The 24,626-nt window shown below is 54.0% G+C and overlaps 1 protein-coding gene across 2 annotated transcripts in view; it reads right to left on the reverse strand.

The window, feature by feature from the left end:
* Positions 1 to 22,113, reverse strand: part of Rbfox3 (RNA binding fox-1 homolog 3) — a 425,904-nt gene extending 403,791 nt beyond the window's left edge. The window contains exon 1 of one of the 2 annotated variants that reach the window (XM_021211389.2): positions 21,575 to 22,113. The gene's annotated coding sequence lies outside the window, so the exon portion shown is untranslated. The remainder of the gene's footprint in view (positions 1 to 21,574) is intronic. The other variant, XM_021211393.2, reaches the window with a different exon arrangement.
* Between the last annotated feature and the right edge of the window lie 2,513 nt (positions 22,114 to 24,626).

Consider the following 24,626-nt stretch of genomic DNA (forward strand, 5'->3'; position numbering starts at 1 on the left):
CCCACCTGTAATCCCACCTGTAACCCCACCTGTAATCCCATCTGTAACCCCATCAATAACCCCACCCATAAACCCACCTGTAATTTCATCTATAACCTCACGCATAAACCCAGTATTTAGGAGGTGGGGATAAAGAAATTAGAATTTAAGACAAGCCTTTACATGGAAAGATTGATGCCAGCCCTGGCTAAATGAAATCCTATATCAGAAACTCAAAATAATTAAATAAATCAGACCGAATACACATAAAAATAATAGTAAAGAAGATATGTATAGTATATCTAGGGCTGTCTGAGACACCTAGGAGGCTTGGAGTGACCCCACCCCACCCCATGACTGAGAATAGACTGTTTGCTCTGTCAGCTTCTTGCCTCCTCCTTCCCTGTCATTAGACGGGTGACTGTTGTTTTATTCACCCTTGACACTTCTCCGACCACTGTGACTGGCATCTCAAGAAATGAGCTTAGGCTCTGGAGCCTCATCTCCTCCCACCTTGTCCTGAACTCTGACCGGTAGCCACCAGCTCAGCACCGCAGACCATGGGTTCTGGAGGCCAGAAGCCAGATCACAAGGCTCATTCCACAGGGCCACTCCTTCGAAAGCTCAGAGAAGCTGCTTCTCCCTGTCGGCCACAATCCTTGAGCAGTCTTTGGCTATAGGCCATCTCCCCTTTCCTCTATGTATCTCCATGTCCCCGTACCCCCTTTTGATAAGGACGCATCCCACTGACAGACTCTTTCATTTTCATCGCATGCTTCCAAATAAGCTCACATTCAAAGCAACTGGGGCTAGGGCTCCAACACATCTCTTGGGGGGCACTTCAAGTGATCGCCACCCTCTCCCCTCCCAGTGTTCCCCGGCCCCAGTGCCCAGAAGTGCCAGCTCTTCATGTGCTTCTCAGGAAACCAGGGACAGGAGCTGCCCCTAATGTCCCTACACAGAATCTCCCATTTTCTCTCTTCTCCCTGCCTCCTTTTCCTCCTTCCATTCCCTAACCAGTCCACCCAGGTCACAGTGGGACAGAAGGAAGGGGAGAGATGGAAGGAGAATGGGGGAAGAGAGGGGTAGGAGAAAAGGGGGGAGAAAGAGGGGAGCAGGGAGAGGCAGGAGGAGGGGACCACAGGAACAAGGGAATAGGGCACACGGTCCCTGGAGGAATGAAAGGCTGGAGCTATGGAGCTATGACTTCTGGTCACTTTAATTTGTCTTGCCTTGGCCCCTCCCCCCAAAGCCATATCTATTCCTGTTCCTCAGAACAAGGGCCTACCGAAGAGACACCCAGGACTGACACACCCAAGCTCATCACTTAGAAGGTAAAGTGAAGAACAGTTTAGAAGCAGCGCCAGGGTGAAAGGGCTGAGCCACCCCCTGGGGGACCGTGGGAGCCGGGAGACTTGGGAGGACCTCTGTTTGTTCAGGAGGCAAATGAATACCTGTGCCAAACCCGCTTTCCACACACACAGAAGTAAGCTTCCAAAATCAGTCATTGCCAAGTTGGTGGCTGCCCTCCCAGCCCCTCAGCTGGAAAAGCACACAGCAGGCATCTGACAGACAGCCATGGTCCAGGGTTGTCTACCTCCCGGGACCTCCCAGCTAGTGTGGGACAGGAGCGCATTCCTCCAGGAAGGGAGGCTGGAGGTCATGGCGAAGGTCACTCGTGAGGAGGCACACCGCAGGTGGAGCAGGTACGGGGCCGTCCACCTGTCTCACCAGATGCTCCGCGCCTGGCCCTCAGAGTCCACTGATCCTTTCTAACTAGAAGAGACGTAAAACACCAGGAATACTGGCACAGCCCTGGGAGAAAATGTCTCTCTGCAGACCGGCTCTATCTGAGAGAGAGAAGGACGTCAGGGACATGGCCCAAATCTCGGGGCCATCTTTAAAAAGCCTCTGGGAGCTCAAGACTGTAAGTGGCATGCTACACCCAACTAGGCATCCAGCTTTCTGCAGCACAGACATTCAGTGAGCAGCTTGCCTGTGCACACCCACCACCATCACCTTTCACTCGCAGACACATATCCCTTCTGATACCTGGGACGGCAGCCCTCGAGAAGCTGCCATGCTGCGGGGGCCTATGGGAACAGGAAGCTGTCTTCTGTCTTTCCTGTTCCAGAAGCAAGGCACCCAGGAAAGCCACACCTCCCCCATGAGTGAAGATCTGGGAGACACCCATAGACCCTGGGGGCTGGATATCCAGTGACACATGCCCCCCAGAAGCTCAGGTATATCTCGAGACCAGGGCTCTGGAAGTCATTGCTGGAGTGAGCCCATCTGCTTAGGGGCTTCCTCTGGCTTGCCTGGGTACCACAACCAATCTGTCCGGGCAGTATTCTTGAGGACATAAGCACACCACCTCCAGGACTGTCCCACACTAGACAGAAGAGCTGTCTGCAGCCACCTTTCTCTAGTCTATGTACAACCCACCCAAAGGGCAGGAAACGCCACAGCAGCAAAGACCACTGCTGTGAGGTCCTGTGGAGGAAAGCAGGTGACTGTCCTGCACCTCCATGCCTGCCCTCCAACCCCAACTTCCTGTTTCTCACTGAAGAATACCTAGAGAGAGGCACCCACAGCCATGGCACATCTAGAATGTTCTCACGGGCAGGAGCCTTAGATGGAATTAAGCAGCCATTCTGCCCGCTCTCACTCCTGCTACCCTCAACACTTCCTGGCTCTCGCCTACTCTTGCCCACCCCACCCCCTCATCCCCAACACTGCCCTCCTGCTTACTCTTGAGAGTCCCACCCACAGCCGGCTTTGCAGGAGCCACTGCCTGCTAAGTGGGACATCTAGAGATGTGAACCAGTGACAGACGCCAGGCCTTGGGCTGACTCCCAAACGACCCACGTGGAGAGTCACCATGACTCTCAGGTAACAGGAGGTGGGCAGTGTTCAGCGGAGGAGGAGGAGGTTCTGTGTCGGGGCCACTTAAGGAGGACCTCATGTGTTGGCAGTACACCTTGACAGGCCCCACACATTGCTAGCCCTGCTCCTGGATTAACCAGACTGCATAGCCTGCGCTGCTCCTGCCCAAACCCCTGCCTGCCCTGCTACTGAAGCTTGCTTTCTGCTTCCCCTCTGCTCTTTTGTTCACACCAGGTCTCCATTGTTTCTGAACACCAGCTTCTTCACACGTGCGTGTTCGCACATGCGTGTCAAGTTTTATTCCGATCCTTAAATGAGGTCTCGGCTGAGAATCTACGATTCCCCGGTGGCCTCAATCTTGCAGAGATTGTTTTTTTTTAACGCTGTTAGGCCTTAATTCCAACAGGCTTCTTCTCCATTACTGAACCGGGTCAGTTTGCCCTGACACGGCCAGAAAATCTCCCATCGAGCGGGGAGACGGGGCCTGGGAGGGAAGGCGCGGGAGCTGGGAGAGTCAAGCTCGGAACCCTCCCTTAATTCGATGAGATTCCGGAATGATCTAATTTCTGGGAGCAAGCGTGCCCTGATTACTGCGGATAACTTCATGATGTGATTCAGTCTCCGGCAAACACTCGTTTTCTTTTCTGCGTCTGGGTTTTCAAGCGACTGGATGGCGATGGCAATGGCGATGGCGATGGCGATGTCTGGTACACAGACGCTCTCATCGCACCTGGCTTGAATTCAGATCCCGGATGTGAACAGAAGGTCATCTTTCCTGGCCCGGTGCCTGTCCCCCCATGGCAGGTCCGGTCTTGAGGGCCAGGAAAGGAAATTGAGAGAGGACAGAAGTAGCAAGCTCCGGGACATAAACCCCAGGGCTCCAAGGCGGAGCACCTCAGAATCCATCCATCAACCCTCCTCCTTAGTCAGCAGCTTTGAGGTTCAGGGGACAGAGAGGAAGCAGGGGGTGGAGGGAAAAAATTCTCTGTTCACATCCCCAGGACCAAAGTCCCCTCTCACATCCATGCAACACAGAACAATAGATACGCCAGAGAGGTTACGGGTCATGGCCCTCCGCCCGCTGCTTGTCGTTGAGAATGGAAGGGATGGTGGAACCTAAGCACCGAGACCATGTCAGAACATTGTGAGGAGATTGCTTAGCCTGTAAAATCTGACTCAAAAGCATGAGGTCCAGAGTACAAGAGCCATATACCGCGTGAAATGGCAGGCCTGATGGCATTCACCTGTAATCCCAGAACTAGAAAAGTCGAGACCAGAGGATCCCTGGCACTTGATATTCAGGTACTCTGGTCTGATCAGTGAGACCGGGAGCAATGACAGATGTTGTATCAAAGGAAGTAGATGGTATTCATGAGAATGACACCAGAGGCTACCTCCCCCCAGACCTCCACATGCATAAGCACACATGTGCACACATATGCACAAACACCAACCACATGGTTTTAAAACTGTGAAAGTGTTAAAGACTAAAGGAAGAGACCTAGAAGCAAAACCGTCATTCTAGAAGGTTCTGAGTAGAGCTGTGTAGAGAATATGATGAGGACAGCAGGATCCTGGAGAGGACCGAGAGGGAAATGACCTGTGGGGCCAGCATTTAGTGGGTGAGCCGGTCAATGTTAACCGGGTTTCAGCCAGGTGTCAACCAAGTGTCAACCAGGCCCTCTCATTTGCTGGGTGAGATAGTAAATGTTAACCAAGTGTCAAGCAGGTGTTCAGCAGGTGTCAGCCAGGCCCTCTCCCACAGGCCAATCTAACAAGCATCTGTGTTAAAGCCTCTGACTTGCTAAACATCAGCTGCTGCTACTCAGGACTGAGAGGAAAACAGCCTGTGGGGGCGAGCATTTAGTGGGTGAGCAAGAAAATGTTAACCCGGTTTTAGCCAGGTGTCAAAGAGGTGTCAACCAGGCCTTCTCATTTACTAGCCAGCTAGTAAATGTTAGCCAGGTGTCGACCAGCTGTTGACCAGGTGTCAAGCAGGTGTTCGCCAGGTGTCAGACAGGCCCTCTCCCACAGGCCAACCCAACAAGCATCTGTGTTAAGCCTCTGACTTCAGTTTAGGAACCTGCTTAAAGGACACCGGGAGGGCCTGTGGGACCTGAAAGAGCCTTTCTAGGAGGGCAGTGTGACAGCAGTCAGTGATTTAAATATAAAATGTAAATGGAGGTGGTATCTAGTGTTGGGGCTTTAGACACTGAAGGTCATGCTTTAAGCTTTCAACCGAGGAACCCCGTGTCCAGTCTCAGGTTCTGGCGTCCAGAGGCCAGAGGGACAGTCAGTACCAGGACCTCCTGGGAAACACCAGGAAGGTCTCAACATTGTCATCCTCAGTCCACCTTGACAGCCCTCAGAACCACACCAGCACCTCCAGGGTTTCCAGAAGCCATTCCTTCTAACGGTTGATGCCCTGTGGGTTTCACACACTACCAGAGGGTTTTTGCTCACTGTATCCCTGAAGAGGACAGCAGGCTCTATAACATCAGCACATGCAATAATACATCCCACCCCTCCAGAATAGCAACCACTACTGTTGTCTGGAGGTATCAGCCTGGAAGGTAGAAACAGCTCCCCCCCAAAAAACAAACAAACAAATACAGATAAAGACAGCCCAATGCAGCAACCAAGAGGTAAACTCAACTAGACTGTAAAGATCAAACACGGAGACACGTGGGCTCCCATGCAGACCCATCCTGCAGGCCTGGAGATCATTCCTCTCTCCTAGGCTCCCTTAACCCTAACCCTAACCCTGAGTGTCCCCAACTTGCTCACTTGTCACTGACCATGTGCAGAGCACTATCGGGCCCAAATACAAGATTAACACGGGAGTACACACATTAATCCAAGGTCTGAACGTTAAAGCGTGGAGATTACTAAGCCTTCCCTTTCACCACCGTCCTCCCACAGCTGTCTGTAGAAGCTGCACTAAGCCCACCGAACATACGAGGCCAGCGAGGCCGGCGTTCTGCCACGCTTTGAACCCCACCCTATGGTGAACATAATCAAGCGGAAAGACCATTGTGGGAGATGGTGTGCCAACCAGACAGTGAAGGCGTGGGCCGGTCCCTCAGTGCATGCAGGCTGTGCAACCTGAAAATCTTCTCGGAGGAAGTGCAAAGCTGCAGACCCTGGCCTGTGGGGCAGCAGCATCTCGAATCCTGCAAAAGCATAATGGTGAAGGCCGACCGTTACAGAGACATCAGCAGTACATGCGCAGGCTAAATATAAATAGCATTGATTTGTCTGCCATCTTGAATTAGCCATTCAACTCCTGCACTCCGTCAGCATCAATAATCATGAGCGAGTCCCTGGAGAAAGGATGGCTGCAGTCAGTCCCACGGGTGTGCACCTAGAAATTCTGGAAAGCTTCCAGAACATTTTCAGCATCATCTTGGGCAATCCAGAACCCTCTGGAGCAATCTGGAGCCTTCCAGAGCAACCCGGAACCCTACTAGCTCCTCCCTCTCCATCTGCTCCTCACTCCAAACTCAGGAAAGAGAGCAAGCTCACAGACAGACCCGAGAGGCCCTCCTCTTTGTAAGTGTTCTGCTGTTTGGCAGCTGAACTTGGCTCCAGAATGATTTATAAACCCACTCCCAAGCTCTTGTGCAGGGATGACAGCAAGGAAGGTTATATGGTGGGCTGCACTATTTCCTCCCCAGACCAGAGATGCAAGGAGCTTCCATATAGACCAGCAGGGGCCATGTCCTACAGCGGGTCCTTCTCCAGCCTCCATGATCCTTATCAGAAGGTTCTGGAATGCTGTAGCACCAGCAGGGATCTGGAGGGTACACACACACACACACACACACACCAGTAGATCCCCTGAGCCACTGAAATGGGAAGACCAGGGACAAGACATCCCACAGGGCCACTTGCCAGAGAGCCAGGTAGGGCAGAGTTCAGAGGCCACAAATGACCTCATTCGGCCCCCAGAATCGCACTAAAACTGACTGTAGAACTTTGAGGGGCTCTGAAGATCCGCCACGGTTCCTGCCTGCTTGCTGCCTGCTAACAAGCTAAAGAGACAGGTGCACAAACACCCACCCAATCTGTCACCTTCCATTTTTCCCCTCCAGTGTTGAATTTGGCTCCCAGAAAAGAGTGCTGAGGACAGTCACCCATAGGAAGGCCCTGTGTGTCCTTCCTGCAGATGTCCTACATGGCTACTGTCGTGCACACAGCCACAGTCACTGTAGAAGTTCAGACCTTCCCATCGCTATTGTCACTTACTTAGCATAACGAGCAGCTCCCAGGATGCTCCAGGAGAGGCATATAAGCCAGCTTGGGCCTCAGTCTCCTACCTTCCAGCCACAGGACCAATACAACCCAATTGTTTCCTTCAGAAAATGCTGCCACCAAGATGGTGACACAAGAGAATGTGTTCATTGCCCAGCTTGCTGCTGAGGTGTCCCTACTGAGGAGAAACAAGGCCAGCCCAGGGTGTAACAGGAGCCTGCTGGTACCTCAGGTTTGTACTAGGAATGAGTGAGGGCTGGCTAGCGAGCAGATGAGAGGTATACGGGTCTTCAGCAGGCTTGGAGAAGGCTTTTGGCGCCTGTCCCTGCTCAGGGGTCAGAAACAAGAATCACACCCCAACCCCCTCTGCAGTCCCCCATGTTACTGAATGGCCACAAAGCTCGACATCAGCCCATGAGGAGGGATGAGGTGCCCCAGCAATGGTGTAGAGTAGGAATACTAGAAGGTTCTTTGCACAGGAGACCTCACGTAGGCCCTCATTTGTCACCTACGTCCCCCTACCTGGAATGTGTCCCCTGGCTCCGCCTGGTGCGCCCACTATCATACCACCCTGCTGAGTGTCCCACACAGGTTGGAAAGAAAATCAGCCATGCCCTGTGGTCAACAGGAAACATTCTACCCCACCACCACCACCAAGAAACTCCTGGGCTACGGAGCCCCCAATCCAAAAGTGGCCAGCCACCCAGCCCTTCAGGGGAATGGGCAGCCTGACCCCATGACATGGCACATGGGTGAAGACTGCCTGTACCTGGCCTCTTCTCCATGTGGCTGGTCACATAGGTATTGTGTGTGATATATGATATATGATCATATATAGGAATATGCTCACACAATATAAATACCCTGGGCTCCTCCACTGAACTTCAGCACAGAATCATAGTGAGTTCTCATGCAGGAAGAAGCCAAGCCAAAGGGGTCCTGGTCGGCTTCCTGTTCTGCCACGGAAAGGCCTTGTCAGAGAGCACGGGCTCAGCACAGCTGCATAACAGGCCTGCTGGAGCGAGCCAACAGGTGTGGGGCGCCTCGGGCACTACTTCCCCAGCAGGTACAATCAGGCGCCAGCAAGCGGAGCGCTGGGGTACAAAGCCAACAGAGACAGCATCACATAGGCACGTCGCCCTCTTGTTAAAGGCCTTAACTTAGTTCTCCTGGCTATAATTATTTTAGCGTGGGAGATCAGTTCTGTTTCCAGAATCTCGCACTCCGAGGTCCTGGAAAATCCCCATTCTCCAGTTCCTTCCCTCCGTGCAAGAGCTGAGCAGGAACAGATGAAGGGGGCCTGGATGAAAGGCTTAATTCCTACCCGATGGCTTCCCTCAGAGCAAGAGAGACCCGGCCACTGCACAGGCCTTTCGGGTAACCATGGTAACTTGGGGGAGCTTAAAACAATAAGTTTGTGAGTTTGGGGTTATCCAGTGCTTCCGTGACTAGGTGCCATCTTTCCTTAAGATAACAGAGCCCCAGAATAACACTTTCTGGGGGGCACCGAGGGGACAGTATCCAAGGAACCGCCTCTACCTGCTCCTCACCATGCCTTCAGCAGTGTCTTACTTTGAGCCCAGATACACACACACACACACACACACACACACACACACACACACACATGCACACGCACATGCACACGCACACGCACACCAAAATGAAAACAAAGAAACAAAACAACAACAGACTCCTGGGCTGGGGATATCTGTGAAGTGTCTGGCCAGCGGGCATGAAGCCTTAGGTTCAATACTTAGCAACACAGCAACCAGGTTTGGTGGCACATGCTTGTAAGGCTAGGGCCTAGAAGACAGAGGTAAGAGGATCAGAAGCTCAAGGTCATCCTCAGCTATGACTCCAGTTGGAGAGTTGACTGGTATATCAAACTGTAAAAATAAATAAGTTAAATAAATAAATCTACATACATGCATACATATATACATGTTAAGAGATTCAAGAGGTCACTGGAAGGGTTCAAGTGGGCTCAGTGAAATCAGTGTGAGTCACTGCCCCAGGACCACCCTTCTTTGAGCAGGGGACAACAGTAAGAAGGACACCCTCCCTCCCACCTGTGGCTGGCTACACCTCCCAAGGGCACATACCCGTAAGTGTGCACACTGCCGTCTGTCGCAAGAGAGACTGCCAGAGCGGGCAGTACTGCACACTGAAGTAAGACCTCCTCGGTGGCCATGGTGGCCGTGGCTGGACAATGGCAGGGCCAGCCCACTCCGTCTGCGCCCTACTCGCTGCTGAGTTTACTGCACACCAACCATGGGGGACAGACAGCCTGTGTCATGGCTGCCTCCGTGGCCAAGGCTGGGGCTGTGAAAAGCGGAAGAATTTTTTTTTCAGGGAAGAAAAATCCTACATGGCCCTTTCAGCCTTTCGGTGCACATAATTGTAGTATCCAAGTTAATGAAAGGCCTGGCCTGCTGGCTGGCTGAATAAGCACTAATGCCACGGCCCGGGCCTCACGGGGAGCAGCTCCATCTCCAAGTGGAAATCAGACCACAGTGGGGTGGTGGCGGGAGGGGCAGTGGAGGAGGAGGGAAACACACGGAATAAAGAGCTCTTCCAGGAACGACAAGTCTCCCACGCGGGATCATATTGGTAATTAGCCGGTGGGAGGCCTGCAGAGCGCTGGCATCTCCTCACCACAAAGACAAAGTTTCCTTGAGGAACCTGCCAGCATCTTCAAGGTACTGAAATAACACACAGAACAAATGAAGAAGAATGACTAGAGGGTTTGGTGGCTGCTTAGAAGGCTGGCGGCTGGCGGCTGGCGGGCTCACGGACGGCCAGACACGCAGAGAGGTAACGAGGGGGCCCAAGAGATGAGCTTGCACATATATGCACACGCACAATATGATGTATGTGCACGCATGTGAGTGCAGGAACGCACAAGAGATCATAGACAGGCACGGGTGCCCCCACAAGCAGGATGCATGTCCTCACATCTGCACACACACACACACACACACACACACACACGCATGCACGTGCCTTTACACACCTAGCCGCGCACATATACCCTGGAGTTGTGGTTTCGTATTGGCCAGATGCAGAGAATCCTGGGAATCTCCCCTAAGTCTGCCAGTGTGAACCACATTAGTAAGAAGACATGGGACCTCCAGGAGGTCAGAGCATGACAGCTTCCCACAGTCTCCTGGATTCTTCCACCCCATGCCAAAGGAAGATCCTGCTTAAAGGCCCTGGGACGCAGTCTGGCAGGGCTGGCTAAGTGGAGGTGACAGATTTATTCCAAACGTCCTGCCTCTTCACAACCTCTCTCTCCTCCAAGCCTGCACAGCTTTAATTGTCCATCAGGCAGGTCAGGGTAGAGCCGTAAATCTTTCCTCCCGGCTGCTTGACCTCCAACGCCCGCCCCTCACCAGATCCCACCTGGAGAGCTGGCTTGGAAACACAGAGGAGGAGATGGAGAGGAGGCTTCAGAGGTCACAGACGGGGAGAGGGGTCACAGGTCACAGAAGGGGGGTCACAGGCAGGGAGGGGACTCTGAGGCTGAGCTCTGCTGCTGTGACTTAAGATGCTACAGAACAACTCCGCAGCAGCTGGAGTCTGTCAGGACCTCTGCTTCCTGGGCACTGGCTGGATACGGGCTGGTGCAGTGCCCTTCGGACATTCCAAAGAACGCTGAGCCTCGGGGCACCCCAGAGTTCCCTTGGCTAGCTGCAAAGCTGAACAGTCTAGAAGGGAAATGCTGGCAAAGGAGTTTTCCCTGCTTTCCTGGTGTGGTGGGGCCTGACGCGATCCAAGGACCCTTCGGGTGTGTCTGGAGAGCCGTGCACCTGGAAACTCCGCCTCTGCGGAGTCCGAAGCTCACTCTCTCCCTCTGACAGCCCAGATATCTCCTATAATTCCAATGTACGTTAATGTGTCTCAGATGTGCTGAGCTGCGGATGGTTACCCAGAATCCTTTCTCGACTTCATTTTCTAGCCCTGATTTAGCTTACGGAAAGCCATCCTTGGGGCCTGCGGTTTTCCAAGGTAGGTCCTGTGTGTCTCCTTCGTGGGGTTTGAGAGAAACATCCCGGGGAATGGGGAAGAGATTTGTTCCCCGGAAGACAGGCAGGCTGACGGAGAATGGAGATCCGTCTGAAGGAGCGGCACCTTCAACGTACAAAACCTGACCTCGCCGCTCAGTCCTGCCTGCTCTGTGGAGATCTCAGCTTCCAAAGTGGAAGTTCATCCTTAGGGCTGGTGCCCCTGTGACATCCCTGCTGCTGAAGTACGGATGGGGCAGGAAAGCTAAGGCCAGCCGTCACACAGATGAAACTAGACCTGCACTTAACTAGTCAGGATTCCCTGCCAGGGTGTGGTACACGGTCAAAAGAATGCAGGGTCCATGTTTGTTCTTCTTGATTTTTTTTTTAAATGTGTATCTGTGTACATGCCTATGTTCGATCCAGGAGACAACTTGGGGCATCCTCCTCTGTGCCGCTGCCCATCGCCTTTGAAAGGGGGGTCTCTCACTGCCCTGGAGTCCACCAGTTAGGCTAGGATGACCAGCCAGTAAGCCTGAGGGTCCTCCTGTCTCACCTCCCCACTGCTGGGGTTGCAACCGCCTGCCACCATGTCCAGCCTCTTGCATGCCTCTCCGGGGTTCGATCTTGGGACCCCGTGCTTGCACAGCAAGTGTCTTGCCAGCTGAGCCACCTCTCCAGCCTCTCTCTGCCTTTCCTAGGTGTCCGAGGACGAGGTGCAGAGTGAGAAAGAGAAGTAGACGCGCTGGCAGACGGCCCTCTTGACAGTCTTCTCAGACCCTGAAGCCAGAGCTTTAGAGATGAGGGAAAGAACAGTGCCCCCACCAACACACACATCTGTGCCGTCCGGGCTTTCGTCCCTCTCTCCCGGGCACGACTGAAGGCATGCAGCTGTCTTGGTATCAAGCGAGCTGCCTTGTGGGCTGTCAAGGAGTGTTGATTGCAATACTGTGCCGATGACAACCATAATTCTCACCTTAAGTTCCTCTGGTACTTCTCTTTCCTGCTAAGATTCCAAAGTGCTTGACTAATGTACCCTCGGATAGCACCGCCTCGAGGTCCCATTACAGGCCCTTAGAGGGAATGCAGGAGGAAGCTTGAGATCCCGTGCCCACCCGCCGTGCGCCAACAGCCTGTGTGGGCAACCCCTGTGGGCCTGCTTCCCCCTCGCCTATCCCTGCATTGGCCATCCCCCGCCCAGCCGAGCTTAATGGTATCTCCTCAGTGAGGGAGAGTCAATAACTTAGAGAGGCGGGCAGGCTTTCTGTTTATTTCTAATGGGTCTCTCAGAGCTATGCCTTGCTTTTTCATGGGCTGCGTCCTGAAACCCTGAAAACATCTCCATGCGGTGGGAGGGGTGAAGTGGATTCCCTCGGCTTGGGAGGAAATGTCTTAGCAGTGTCTCATGGGCTCAGGAGTCCAAGGTGATGGGGATGGTGGCCATACTCTATCTTTCTCCCATCTCGCCATGACCAGCAGTACCCCATTAAAAGCCAAAATCCCTTCTTCCTTACCAGCTCCAAATTCGGTTTTCTTGATTCCCATCAGGAGTAGAGATGTGAGGCATAACCAGAGGACATACCAGGGGACAGGCAGGAGCCTAACCTTTTGGGCACCGTGTCCAAAGTGACCCCTAATGCACAGGTCTTCAGACGGGACCTCATATCTCCTGCCCAGTCACAGGGTGCTCCTGGGTATAAGCTGCTAGGCTCTAACCTGGACACACCCACACCCTTAAATCACCAGAACAAGGAAGGTCACCCGGCATCCCCACCCCACCCCCTATACCGTAACTCTGAGCACCCTGTGCAAGCACCTGTGAGGTCACCCGGAGCTACTTTAAAACAGCATCACCTCGTAATCGGGAAATAACCGAAGCCGCTCCTTCATCCCTCAGGTGGCCTGGCTCTTCTGCCTCCACAAAAGCAGGCACCTCCTGCACAGAGGTAGGTGGTAACACCAGTCTACACCCATAGTCCTGCCACAGGCCATGTCTCGGCTGAGCACCGGTGGCCTCGGAGATTACCATGAGCAATGTGGTCGATAATCTTGTGTCCCCTCCCGTGACAGGCACGTGTGTGGGTGTGGGTGCAAGTCAAGTATAGGCTGGTGTCTAGATCATTCTTCCACCTTGTTCACTGAGCTAGGGTCTCTCAATCAAACCCAGAGTTCACCAATATGGCTGGTCTCCATAGTCAGTTTCTGAGGACCACCTACCTCTGCCTTCCAAGGCTGGAATTACAGCAGGCTACCATATCCACCCAGAATCTCACATGTGTTCTGAGGGTCTGAACCCTGCTCCCCACTCTTGCACAGCGAGTACTTTAACCACTGAGTCATCTCCCCAGCCCGACAGGCGATTTTTGGACCGGCCTAACCATCCAATCTCAAGGGAAGGGCCGTTAGTTAACAGTTCACTGCTGAAGCTAACAGAATAAAGGGTCAGACCATGCCTTCAGGAATGTGGGCAGTGGTGGCAGGTGGGTTGGGACACTAGTGGAGCCCATCAGTGGTCTCGCCATGGTCTCTCGGGGTCCCCACATACACACTGAGATGAAAGCACCGTCCCCAGTTTCCTCTCTCACCTTCAGTCTCACGGGGATGGCAATTTAGGATCTGTACAGTGTGTGGCAACCTCCTGCAAACTATTAAGATGTCACCCTGAACAGCTGGAAGTGTGGTTCCCTGGCAGATGACTTGTCTGGCATATGTAAGGCCTGTGCTCCATCCAGCATGGCAAATTATTATTATTTTTTTTAAGTCATCCTGATGCTTCTCTGGTGGGAACAGTGTGCACAAGCCTCTCTCTCTGCTGCAACCATCAACAACAAAACGGAATGAAAAGCAGGAGTCACCTAAACCCAGACCCTGGGGTGGCACCTAATTACAGGAATAAAAAAATAGAATTTTCACCAGGAGGTGGTGGCGCACGCCTTTAATCCCAGCACTCTGGAGGCAGAGGCAGGTGGATCTGTGAGTTTGAGGCCAACCTGGTCTACAAAGTGAGTTCCAGCACAACCAGAGCTATACACACACACACACACACACACACACACACACACACAAGTCTTGAAAAACAAAACAAAAGGTAGAATTTCCTCCTCCCCCTCTTTAATATAGTGAGCAAATCACATATCTGAACTCAGTAGGGATTTTAAATTATTAAAGTTTAGTGAGAAAATATTTATTTTTATTATCTTTAATGACACATATATGTGGGGAGCATGAGTATAAGTCTATGGATGCCCACGAAGCACAGAGGTATCCGATACCCCTGGAACAGGAAGTATAGGCAGGCGTGGGCTGTCTGATGTGAGTTCTGGGAACTGAACTCAGGTCATCTGCAAGAGCAGAATTCGTTCTTAACTGCTGAGCTATTTCTCCTGCCCTAAGAAAGCATTTGTAGGGCTGGAGAGATGACTCAGTGGTTAAGAGCACTGACTGCTCTTCCGAAGGTCTTGAGTTCAAATCCCAGCAACCACATGGTGGCTCACAACCACCCATAATCAGATCTGACGCCCTCTTCTGGTCCATCTGAAGACAGCTACAGTGTACTTACATATAATAATAAATAAGTGTACTTACATATAATAATAAATAAGACTTTTTAAAAAAACGAAAGAAAGAAAGCATTTGTAAGTGCAAATCTTGTCTCAAACTGAATCCACCTTTTTAAAAATTATTATTTTATGTATATGGATGTTTTGCCTGTATACGCTTGTGCACCATATGTGTACAGTCCCCTTCGAGGCCAGAAGAGGGCACTGGATCCCCTGGGACTGGAGTTACAGGCAGCATGAGCTACCATGCAGGTTCTGGGAATCGAACTCTGGTCCTCTAGAAGATTAGCCAGTGCTGGGGAGATGGCTTTTCTACTGAGCCATCTCCCAAGCCCCCTGAATCTGTCCTTTTTTGAAAACACATGTGAAGCTCGTGGTTTGGGGCTTCAGTGGGTTTTACAGAAAGCCTCATCTGAAGAGTAGCCAGCTTGTCTGTCCTCATTCTCCTTGCCTGAGAGAAAATGCTTCCGGTTCAAGTGCATGAGCCACTATTTTCCCAGTACCTAAGATATGCATTTTTTTTTAAAGATTTATTTATTTATTATATGAAAGTACACTGTAGCTGTCTTCAGACACTCCAGAAGAGGGAGTCAGATCTTGTTACGGATGGTTATGAGCCACCATGTGGTTGCTGGGATTTGAACTCTGGACCTTTGGAAGAGCAGTCGGGTGCTCTTACCCACTGAGCCATCTCACCAGCCCCTAAGATGTGCATTTTGACAGCAGTGGGGACAGCTATCCCCGGCTGCCTTCGTCCTTAACTCGAGGCTGGTGACAGGGACAGGGAGACATCAGTGAGCAGAACCACAGCCCTTGGTGTCTGAACTGCTCACAGTCAGAAATCTGAATGGATCTTGGGTCTGCACGAACCTGTCTCACATGTCCAGCAGTGAGGAGCCTTGTGTGCTAGTGTGAGGTCACGCGTAGGGAGATTTTAAAGCGAGGCCAGGTGCTTGGAGAAAAAGGCACCCAGGTTCCACCTCTGGTACAGAAGGTCCCTGTGTAACCTCAATTCCTCATCCCCCACCGTATCAAGGGAAACCACAGAGAGATGGAGGTAGCGCCTGTCTGGACACAGGCAGTTTCTTTACCTGTAAACAGGACTGGTTTCTAAGAAAAAGTATGTGGTACCTTTCAATGAGTTGTTCCCCATCTGACTATTTGGTTCCCAGTCGGTGGCACTGTTAAGGAAGGTTCAGGAGGTGTGCCCTTGTTAGAGGAACTATGTCATAGAGGGTAGGTTTCAAGTGTCTAATGACTCTTCTCTGCTCCGCGCTTACAGCCGTGATGAAAGCCTCCCCGCCCCCCCCCCCCGTTTTCTGCATCTGTCTCCAAGCCCTTGCTACACCTTCTTGGACTCGGTAACTCCGAATAAACTCATCTTTCTACAAGTTACCTTTGCCATGGTGCTTATCACAGCAAGACAAACGTCACTAACTGAGGTTGCAGCAGAGACGGCCTACCAACGCATGAGGTGGCGGCATTCCCACCCAGGCGGCAGACTAACAGCCAACAGAGACCAAACACACAGGAAACGTGTAGTGAGGAGAGCCACTGTCCACCGTGCTCCTGTCCCTGAGACCCCGGTGAAAGGTTTCAGTCTGTACAAGGAGCAAAGCCGTAAGAGGGCAAAACAGTTCTAGACATGTACACTGGATCCATCCGCTAGGAATGTGTCCTGGCCTGAAATAATGAGATCTTGAAGAAGAACTGGGACTAAGGTTCTTCTGCTTCGGAGCTAACAGGAAACTGAAGACCCCCTCAGTGGGTTGGTGTAACAAGGGATAGCAGAAGCCCCTCTCTCTCTCCGCCAGGGGAGGTAGGAGCAGGCAGTGGACTGTGGGGGACTGGAGACTGGATACAAGGGAAGGCTTCTTTCCATTTTTACTCGTAAGGAGGTTTCTGGAATCCACAGCTCCCTTCCTTGAGGGGTGGGGGTGGGGTGGGGGAACTGTCAGGGAAACTGCCCAGCTCATCCTTGCTTTCTTCCACCCTCTCCCGTTTAGCCTCTGTACCACAGCCTCCCTGCCAAGCAGTCAAGAGAGGTGGCCAACAGAAGCCGGAGGGTACGGAGAGCTTGCACCCCAGACCTAGAACCCGCAGCACTCAGGTGATGTACAGCCAGGGCAGCCGGGAGGCTCAAGAGCCTAGGCCCCTCCCACAGACAGAGCTCTGATTGACTCTTGAGAAACACGGAGATGAATACCTTGAGTCTGAAGACTTGGTGGACTCGGATCCTACAGGAGGTCACCCGTTAAGACCTTGGCTTTCTTAGCACCGGCTGTCAACTTGACATGAACCTAGAGTCACCTAGAAAGAGGGCACCTCAACTGAAAACTGCCCTGATCAGTTTACCCTGTAGGTGTGTCTACAGGGCTTTTCGTTAATTGCTAATTGACAAGGAAGTACCCAGCCCATTGTTGGGAATTCCCCTCCGCAGGTGGTTCTGGGCTATGTAGGAAAGGCAGCTGAGCAAGCCAGGGGAGGCAGGCAGCATCCCTCCGTGGTCTCTTCTGAGTTCCTGCCTCAGCTTCCCTCAATGGTAGATGTAATAGACCTCTTCCTCCGGCCTCATTTGGTCCCGAGTTTCATTCCCACAACAGAGAAGTGGACTAGAAAAATCACAAAAGCAAAAGCGAAGGCCATAGTCCTTTCCTAAGCCACGCGGCTTCCTCTCACTGGCCTCCTGTTCAAAGGACCCTTCGCCGTGGCTCCTGAGTTGGGGGCAGCTAGTTCAGCCTCTCTCTCTCTCTCTCTCTCTCTCTCTCTCTCTCTCTCTCTCTCTCTCTCCACATTGCAACCTCTGAGCAGATGCAATGTGTATGTGTGCACTTGAGCCTGCCCCAGGCTGCCAGAGGAAACATTCTCACATGCAGTAACAGATCTTAATACTCTCCATTATCTCAAGTCACCTTCTGAGGCATGTTTTGGTGTCAAGTGAGTGTTGTGGAAGCTGTGATAACACAGTAATTTACTAAGAGCCTTGCTCTGAAGAGCCTGATTATCGGGTGTATCGGATGGGTCCCCAGGCACCCATGTCAGAGCACTGGTCCTCTAGCACGGAGCAGGCCCTGCTACGCACCTAGAAATCACCTCCCTTCCACCACTGGCAGCTACCCTGACTCTCAGGGGTGGCATGGCAGGAAACCCCAAAAGCATCCACCCAGCTCAGAAAGCACAGGGTGCTCAGAGGAGGAGACGAAGCAGAACATAAAAATTAAACAAGAGACCCTGCTGCCTCAAATGGCAGCTGACTTCAGACAGGCAGCAGAAAACAAGATGTTTAGGCTGCCCTGAATGTTTCATGAACCTGTGAAAATGCTGGGCGGCTGCTTCAGGAGAGAATAAGGGGAGGCAGGCAGCTAATCAAAAAGATGTTGATACAAATGGGAGGTGTCTGCGAAGCTGGGGCCCACGCAGGCAGGAAGGCCTGCTGCAGGCGAGGACGCGGGGAGAGGCGGGCTCCCCAGCAGAAACAGCTTCACGGAAGGGGGAAACTTTCTAGATGGTTTCTCCCCCTCACTTGTTCAAAAATAAAAAATTCCTCACCGCACGCACGTCAGCTGCGTGCCAGGCTCCATTTGTCTTTATAACAGGGTATCAGGCAGGAGTGAAGGAGATAAATAAACAGAGAGAGACAACCGACCGAACCTCACGAGCTCCGGACTGACTGGGGGGAGGTGAGCCTCTTGCCGCAGTCACTCAGAAATAACATTTCAATCTTGACCCATGGGCAGATTCACCTCTCCTCACTGCCCCAGACGATCCCCGCCGCCCCCCCCCACACACACACACCCTCCATCGAATCGGCACTTCTGGGTATGACAGATGTTCTACTGGTCCAAGCCTTCCTGTTTAACCCCCACAGTCCATCCAGGTCCAAAAGATGTTCTGCACTGTGGGGGGGGGGGGCAAAACAACCAGACTCTTGCCCTGAGGAGCTGGGCCTCTCTAGCATCTACACAGCAAGGGAGCAGGCAGGTACCAGGATGTCAGCTAGAAGGGTGCACAATGGAGGCCAGACCCTGTTGAACAGGGTCTAAGACCAGGCGCTACGAATGGCATCTTCTCTGCCAGTCTAGTCCATCCTCAAGTACCAAATAGCCCTTCCATCTCTCTTGCATGGCTGCCACAAGACCACACACTGGGGAATGACGCCCAGAGGACCTCCTTGCTGTAATTACCTCTGCTCTGGCCTGGACCTCCCTGACCCTGGTGGCATGGGGACTCCTCCTGTACCCTCCAAGCAGGATGAAGACTAATAAGCCCCGGGTCTCGGTGTCCATAGGACACAGACAGGCAGAGGTGGCAGAGTGAAAAGCCGCAGCTCGGCCCTAGCTAGCCCTGTCCTTGGTGCTGCCGCCCTCTGTGCGGCTGCGTGGCAGGTCAGCCTTTGCTCCTGACCAGCGTCTGTCTGGTCCCTGCTGAAGGGCAGTAAATTCACCCAGGCCCGCTGCGGCTCTGCCTGAGGTCGTGGAGCCTTTGCAGCGAAGGTGAAGGTACAGCCTTGCTAGAGGCCCGATCTAGGGAGACTTTCCTAGACTCCGGGCTCTTCCTATAGACCCAAGGCTATCTGGTTGTTTGGGCCCCAGGCCTCCAGGAAGGATGGTACAGAGTAATTGTCAGGGTTCTCTTTCATTGGTGAGAGTGGGAGTGTGGGCAGAACGGTTGGAAACGTTGATCTATACCAGAAATCCTCAGGGCTTGGGGCAAGCATCCTATACGACCTGGCCAACCCTCCCCTGGCACTCAGCTGCCTCCCTAGGAGCATCTACTGGGGTCTGATGAGCCCCCCTTCAGCTCTGCCTCACCTCCCTAGCCTCCTATGGGTTCCCCATCTTCCCCTCTACAGCCCAGCGTTCCCAGAGCCCCAAGCCCAGCCGGGAAAGGAGGGGTTAAGCGCTGCTTCCCCGAGTGTGCAGTGCGCTTAGCTCCCACGCAGGGAGGCCTCTGGTCCCCGGGGAGGGCGGAGGCGGTAGCTCATTCCTCCCTCCGGGCCCAGGGGAGCTCCCCGCCCGTGGGAGACCGAGGGGCTGGCCCTGAGAAGGCGCCCCCTGCCCCACATGCCCACCCTACAGCGGCCCTGACCACCTCGCAGTCCGCCAGCACCTCTCTTCCACCAGCAGGCGCCTTCTCTACAACTTTCTCCCTTCCCAGTAGTCGCTCACCTGGAGGGTCTGGTTTTAATTAGTGTAATATCCCCGTTACCAGCGCAGCCTGATTAAGACATCCGCCCTGATCCGCGATGCGCACTTAATGAGCTCGGTCTGCCATAATGTTTGTACTTTTTTTTTTTCATTATTTTTTGCAGACCAGTAAAACCAAAGCTGATTTCTGCTGAAAGATCTCATTACCCGAGACCCTACTCCATTAGCCCCGTACCTGCTCTGGACCCTAGACTCCCCGATGCGCTCCCGAGGCGTCCCCAGCTTATCCGGCGTTTGTGACAGAAAATTAACGACCCTGCGCGCACCAGAAGGCACTTCACCTCCAGCTGGAGGAGGAAGGGACTTGCCCAGAAGAAGAAAGGATCCCTCAGTCCCTGTCCTTAGCTTCCACTGTGGGTGTCTCGCACATCAGCGTCCTTTTTAAAAGTGACCATTAAATAATTAGAGTGCGTCTGAAAAGCAGAATCCAAAAGGGGGAGCGGGGATGTGGCTCAGCCATCCTGGACCCTCCTCACCTCGCAGCCCACACACACACTAGCCGACGTCAGTGGGCTTCGTGAACAGCCAACCAACCCCCAAGCTCATGTGAGACCCAAGATCCTGGGTCTGCTCCAGCTGTCTAATAGGGTCTCGGTGCCCCTCCGTGCTGGTCGCGCCTTGCTCCGGGTACAGACTGGGTGATGGACCTGGGTGGCCAGGACACTGAAGGGCTGTATGCCAAGGGATAGGGGCGAAGCTCATCAGGGAGCTCCCAGAGGACCGCCGGCCTGAAGCCACCCCCTGACACCTTTCTCCCGAAGAAGACAGCCTCAGGAGAACACCGCCGCCTCCCGGGGCCACAAGTCAGAAAGTTTGGGCTAGGGCTGTGCAGGCCACCTTAGCAAAGCTTTCCCAGCCGGGCTGTCCCGGCCCTTTAGCTGTGCCAAAGCGAGCAGTAACCTCCGATCCTTGCTCACGCCTCTGGGAAGACTCGGCCCCGAGCGCCCCCCAGCTCGCGGACTGGAGAGCCCTGTGCGCCACCCGCGCCTGTTCCACGCGTGCCGCGGCGCTGAGGGCCCTGATCCTCCCGAGGGAGCCGAGGAGGACCTCAGTCCTTCCACAACTCCTTGGGGTCATCAGTCAGTCCCCTCGGCTGGCTCTCCTCCTCCTGGACCCCAGCAGCCCTCCCGAGCCTGCGGGTGGCGAGAGTCGCACGCCGGAGCACATCAGGGTCGCCAGCCCTGCTTCGATCCCTGCGGGTTGGGGCCGCCTCCCTGATGCGCCCCGCGGGCCGGGATCTCCGCGCGCCACGGCTTCCCCCCATCCTGGGAGTTCCCAGAGCCGGGCATTGTGCCGCCGCCGCTGCCGCCGCCGCCGCCGCCGCCGCCACGGGCACGCAGTGCGCGGGACTCCCCTGTGTCTCCATGGAGCCTGACCCCGGGCCTTCCCATTCACAAAATCTCCCCTCTGGTTTCCCGGGGGAGCCCGGAGCCGCGACCCCAGACCCCGCAGAACTCCGAAACCCCGACCCCGCGCGCGAACCCCTGACCCCCAAGGGCGCCACCCCATCCTCGCGCGACCTCAGGTCTGTCCCCAGCCACGCTCCGCAGCCCCGCGTCCTCGCCGGCCCCGCCTCCCATTGCGGGGTCCCGTGCGCCCCTCCCCGGGCCGTGCCCACAGTCCCAGCCGGCCCCTCGCGATGGTCGTGACCGAGGTGGAAGCCCAGGGTCTGGCTACTCACGGGTTCAGCGTTCCCCGCGGCAGGTGACGGGGCCCCGGCGGCCATGCCCCGGCTGCATCCCGGCCGCCCAGGCGAGCCGGCGGCAAGGGGCGCGAGAGGCCGGGTTGGAGCGGCGTTGGCGGTCGCGGCGTCTCTGGAGACCACGCGAGCTGCTGGGGCAGGAGCCCGACTGCTGTCCGAGGAGGTTTCCGCTGGTTCCGGAGCAACGGCTCCGTGTCCCCGCTCCGCTTGCCTCGCCGACTGACTCTCTCTCTCTCTCTCTCTCTCTCTCTCTCTCTCTCTCTCTCTCTCTCTCTCTCTCTCTCTCTCTCTGCCACCCCCCCCCTCGTTCCTCTGGCTGGCTCGGCTGAAGCGAGAAGGCAGCAGGAGCACGCGGCGGCGGCGGCGGTGGTGGCGGCTGCACGGGCGGAGCGCGCAGCTCGGCGAGGGAGGGAGGGGGCTCCGGCGGTCGCGCGGCCAGGGAGGGCGGCGAGGCAGGGAGGGCCGCGAGCCAGCTGAATGTGGCCACAGGAGCCCTGGAGTCCCAGCTCCAGCCTCGAAGAACGGGGATGCGTAGGCTGGTGAGACTTGCAGGGCAGCCTAGAGCTCAGAAGCAGCTGGGTTCCTCCGAGCTCACCACCTCCACCACTGTGGTCTCACCTCCCCTCCCTCCCTCCCTTCTTCTGGGCGATCTCAGTGCAAGTCATCACTAGCAACACTTAGCAGGACCCCTGCACCCTCATTCCGCTGGGACCGGTTTCTCTTGCTCTGCCCAGGGGTCCCTAGAAAGACTTGGTCGCTGAATGGCAGGAATGAATGTCCCCTCCCCCACACCTCTCCAGCTAGTCTGCAGCGCCCGTGCCTAACTGGCCACTGGGGAAGACCCTTAATAGGCCTGGAGTTCCATGCCTTGCCTTCCTGAGAATCACAGAGCAGGCGGGGAGGCAGGAGGCCTACCCTGGAACAGGACACAGGGAGGACACACTTGTCCCCGCTGATAATCCTATGGCCTTAAATATTTCCATCCAGGTCAGTTAGGAGAACCTAAAACCAGAAGAAATCCAGACTCCCCCCAACCCAGGGGAAGGGAGATTAGTGTGGTCTGAGGTCTGGCATCTCTAGTCTTGGGAAGGGAAAGGGGCTGGGAGAAAGGCATTGCCTCTGAGCTGACAAGATGAGACCCAGGTACAGCAGTGGGGTCAGCCCCTGGCATTCAGAGGTGAGCAAAGAGGCTAGATGATACCCAAAGGCTTTGGACTGGATTCAGCTACTGTTCTATATGAAAGACGAAAATAAAAGACAGTCGCCATGCAGTGCCTGGACTTGGGGACCTGCACTCTCAAAGGACAAAAATAATAACAATAAAATAAACACGATTAAAAACCAAGCCTGATACACGTTGCTGGATGCTATTTGTAAAACCATCAGCTTCTTGCACCTAACTACAGCTTCCAGTGTGAGGCGCCTACCATGGAGCCTGGGGCTCTGTGGGTAAGGCAGTTGTTAGACAGAGTAGAGAAGAGAGAGAGTAAGAGTGGCCCTGAGGTACTCTCAGAGCGAGAGCAGACGGTGTCCAAGCTGAGTGACTGTCGCCTGCTCGGAGCTTTTAATTCCGCCCCTTCGGCCTGTCTGGGCCATTGATCTGCCTTGCCCGGTGGGAATCACGTGCTTTAGAGCAAGCAAGCAGGGTAGCCCTGCCACCAACTATAAATGTCTTGTCTCTGGCACAGTCACAAGGGACCCTGAAACGGCCCCAGCCCCAAACTTGAGATGGCACAGTTCTGCCCCCCATGGACCGATTGTTTCTCTCTGTGTAGCCTGGTGATCCAAGCTTTCATGGCATGGGACTGCTGGCTAGGCCCATCCACACCAATCTCTAGGCTGTCTTGCCTCCCTGGGCCAACGGTGACTCCCTCCTGGTTCTTCTGTCCTGAGAGCCCTTCCCCTGTGGTCCAGTTCCTACTGCCCTTCTGATCCCGCTCTTAGAACCAAGGTCTGCTTCCCTATACTGTACTGCACAAGCTGTGAGCTTCAAGTGGAAGGGCTCAAGACTGAAACTCTAGTCACACACCCACCTTTGGAGGCCATTCCCAGAAAGGTCTGCAGGTGGCACCAAGCCTTCTTCCAATCTCCAGACAGGTTCCAGCCAAACAGCACAGTCAGCCACTCAGAAAGCCTGGTACTAAAGTGAGGCAGGCACCTGTAGTCCAGGGGCAGCCATGTGGCCTGTCTAGTAGGTTATCCCTCAAGAACAGACCCCAGGGCATATGCCCCATGGGCCCAGAGGCTATCAAAGGGTCTGCCCAGAAAAGGGTGGCAGGGCCTGTGAATGAATTTCTATGCTGAGGTTAACAAGGATGTTATTTTTAGATGTGTGTGTGTGTGTGTGTGTGTGTGTGTGTGTGTGTGTGTGTGTGTGTAAGCCAAGTGAGTGTAGTGCCCTCAGAAGCCAGAAGAGGGAATCAGATTCCCAATGGCTGAAGCTATGGGCAGTTAGGAGCCTCCCGACTGGAAGAGAGGGAAATGCTCTCAACCACTGAGCCATCCATGAAGACCCACAGAAACTTCGTTTTTAAGAATATGAGGATGTAGAAGATCTGAGAACAACCCCCTGCTATTGCAACCCGGAAAGAAGCAAAGGTACCACTCTAGCTATTACAAGGCCACAGCTCACCCTCAGAAAGATACGGCAAAGCACAAAAAGAGACTCTGAGGATTGCGGATCGTCAGTCTGCCGGGATCTAGACTCTCATAGGAAACAGGTGTCTAGATGTGACCCTAAAATACGTTCCTCATGTTGTGGTGACCTCCAACCATAAAATTATTTTCATGGGTACTTCATAACTATAATGTTGCTACTGTTACGAATCATAATGTAAGTATATGATATGCAGGATATCTGACAGGCCACCCTGTGGGATGGGTCTCCACCCACAGATTGAGAACTGCTGCTTTTTGGGAAGAGTCGTCCTCACTGTGGTTGATACTACTCTACGGGCTGGGGTTCTCAACTCAGTAAACGAGAGGAACAGAGTTGAGCACCAGCACCCATCTCTCTCTGCTTCCTGACTGA

This window comes from Mus pahari, chromosome 14 (assembly GCF_900095145.1).
Source record: "Mus pahari chromosome 14, PAHARI_EIJ_v1.1, whole genome shotgun sequence".
NCBI lineage: Eukaryota > Metazoa > Chordata > Mammalia > Rodentia > Muridae > Mus > Mus pahari.